Consider the following 3,639-nt stretch of genomic DNA (forward strand, 5'->3'; position numbering starts at 1 on the left):
CCCTGTGTCCTTAGTAAACAGAAAATACATTCTAGGTGGGTTGCTAATTTCATCCAATTTCATCCATTCTGTCTGCTCATTTCGTTGCGTCATCATGGGCCAAGTGGTGAAGAAGGGAGAGCAACACCTATTTCTCCTTAGGAGACTGAAGAAGTTTGGGATGGGACCCAAGATCCTTCTACAGAGGCACCACAGAGAGCATCCTCAACGATTGTATCGCTGCTTGCCTGTTATGGGAATTGTACTGACCTCAACCGCAACCTCAAAGTGCTGCAGAGGGCTGGGCAGACAGCCCAGAGCATCAGTGAATGTGAGCTTCCCTACATCCAGGATATACCCCCCCCCCCCCCCCCCACACACACCCACACACACACACACACACACACACACACACACACACACACACACACACACACACACACACACACACACACACACACACACACACACACACACACACACACACACACACACACATTCGTAAGTTGACTATGACCACTCAGCCATCCTGCTGTACAGTGATGAGTTACAGCATTTTGCATGCAGGTAGATAGCGTCATATTTACCAAACCAACTATTATCTTATCAAGCCTCCAAATAGGCCTGAACATCTTTTCCCTCAGAATTTTCACATGACGTATTTTTTATTTTTGTATAGGCACAGGCACTACAGTTTGGAGATTACAGCGCTATGCTAAAAAAAAAGGAAAGACAAAAAGAAAGAAAAGACAAGACAGGACAGGGCTTCTAGACTTCTAAGATCTTTTCACAACATTGCCACAGACCAGTGTTTCCCCTATCAGTTACAGACAAGAAAAGAAATAAATGTTTAAATATTATTTACCATCCTTCAGTGTATCACAGGAGATTCACAGTGAATGCCACAGTGGCACCATATTCACATTACTGCATTAAATTACATGATGCACAAATTAATTTCCATGTTTACAGCACACTTGTAAATAGCCCCACTCTGTGTTCCAATGCATTACGTGATGATTAAGTTCAAGGTAGGTCAAGGTAAGTTAAGACACAATTAAAATGGTGCACTTTTTGTATTCAAATTATCAGCAGACAATGGCCTGTGTCATGGGTGAGTGTAAACTGAGCTGGATAGGCCGGAGTCAGTTTCCGTGTATGCGAGCTACGTGTCATTAAATAGTATGTGACAGTTGAGTGCTATATGCGAGTTACGTTGATGGACAGCAGACCTATTAAGGACATTCATTTCGCCGCCCTGAGTCAAGGGCTTAAAAGAGCAACACTAATTTCAAAGGGGAATAAAAGCCCATACACCGCACAAACCCACTTTGTTTGACCCTGGATCTTCCAGGGTCAGGGGGAACTTTTCGCAGCAGAAAGGCAGTTTTGTCATTAATATTTCAGAAGCAGATCCTCTTTCTGCTCTTCTGTGCAGCCCTCTTAGCAATTTCCCCATGCTTGTGTCAGTAGTAAGAGTACACCCTCTCCTTTCTAGCAACTGTAAGAGTATAGTATTCACCAACTCCTGGGGTTACTAGGAGTAACACACCATTCTCACATAACAGAGACTGTATTGTCACAATGCAGCCCGGCTAATCTCGGTTTGTGTAGTTTGATTTAGATGTTTTTTATGTTTAAAAAACACTATATCAAATAAAAAGCTTTACATGTGAAGATCAGTAATAGCCTGCATTTGGCATCATGTCTGGGCTGTACGACTTTGTGGTGAAACACCAAAAATGCTGATTGAATAAACGTTACGTAATGACAATCGTTGGCATCAGATTTCATCCTTAAAGATCTTTTGGTATTTAAGTGAGCTGTTGTCAATAATTTGGTCAAAGAACAAATGCAGGCCTGGCTCCAGAGCAGTTTAGATAAGTTGAACAGAATGTAAGAAGAACATCATGCACATACAGTGTGGGGGACGGGAGGTGGAGGCAGAGAATGCCAAGCTTATAGCTCACCGTCATTCAGTTCAAGTAAATTAGAAGGTCTCCCCTGGGTGACAGAAAAGAAGGAAGAGAAGAAAAAAAAAAACGTGGGTGTCAACTGAAGCTTGTAGGCATTACTGTACAAAACAGCTACTATAGAGTTATATTTCCAGGCAAGTTCGCCCATGGCACCTGCATCATTAATGCAGTTTGCATGTAAAAGATGTAAAAGAAAGGGCAGACAAGCAAGTGACAGTAAATGACAGGCACATTGTTCTGGACCAATGGTTCTCAAAGCCAGGGACCCTCAGGGTTCCTTGGTGGGGTTCCAAAGGGGCCCATACAGGTCTATAACTCTGAGAGCGTACAAATGGAACCAAATGGACCCTTACAGGTCCATCTGGTATCATTTGTACGCTCTCAGAGTTATGTGGGTCCTTGAAATAAAAAGGTTTGAGAACCACTGTTCTAGATGGGTGTGACGGCTGAGGTCAGAGTGAACATTCCTCACAGCATTTTGAGAGAGTCTAGGCCTGCACAGCCCTGTGACATGATACAGACCATGATGCTGACATCATCAGTATCATGGTCAGTATCATGACAGTTTCATGGTCAGTGTCATGTCAGTATCATGGTCAGTATCATATCAGTATCATGTCAGATATGGTCAGTATCATGACAGTTTCATGGTCAGTGTCATGTCAGTATCATGGTCAGTATCATGGTCAGTATCATGACAGTTTCATGGTCAGTATCATGTCAGTATCATATCAGTATCATGTCAGATATGGTCAGTATCATGTCAGTATCATGTCAGATATGGTCAGTATCATGTCAGTATCATGTCAGATATGGTCAGTATAATGTCAGACATGGTCAGTATCATGCCAGTATCATGGTCAGTATCATGGTCAGTATCATGCCAGTATCACTGTCAGTATCACGGCCAGTATCATGTCAGTATCATGTCAGTATCATGGTTAGACCTAGTGCCCCCCCTCCTGAACTTCTCTGTACGCCCCTTGGGGGGCTGTACCGCCCCCCATTGAGAAACACTAGTCTAGAGATTATTGAGCAGTGTCTGTACTGAACATACATTTAGTGACTGGTAACACATGCGATTGTATGGGGAAACATCAGAAACACAACAAACTGCAAGGAGAAAGGGGAAACTCAACACTGAATCCAATGCAAAAAGAAAAAGTCTGTACAAGCATCCAGATTGTAAAAAAAGAAAAAGAAAACGTTGTCAAAATATATACAGTATACAATGAATGCACAATGCATAGCTCATTCTTGCTATCCAGGCACAACGTATTACCATATCAATACAATTATGAAGAAACATACTGTATGGCATATCAGCTACATAGTTGAAATTGGAACACAGCTACAAACAAAAACAAAAAAAAAACATACCAAAATATTTTCCCTTCAGTTGCAAGGACGTTGTTTCTGTGGTATTGGTGCATGTACTGTATATTGACATGGTTTTCAAGAGGATATGGTCCCAACCCCAATGTACAACAGAACTGATGGATGTCATTTGCTGTATGTGGTCTCTGCTGTCTGTGCTGAGCCATGAGTTCCTGTGTGTGATGCGATGAGGACAGCTAGCTCAGAGTGCCTGACCGTGAAAAGCTTTGTTCTTCAAGTCTCTGGCGATGTGCAGTTTTATGATTGGACAGTACAGTCTGGGTTAGCCCTCCAATGAGGTAGCGTC

This window comes from Gymnoscopelus microlampas (genome assembly GCF_963454915.1).
Source record: "Gymnoscopelus microlampas genome assembly, chromosome: 7".
In the NCBI taxonomy this organism is placed as follows: Eukaryota; Metazoa; Chordata; class Actinopteri; order Myctophiformes; family Myctophidae; genus Gymnoscopelus; species Gymnoscopelus microlampas.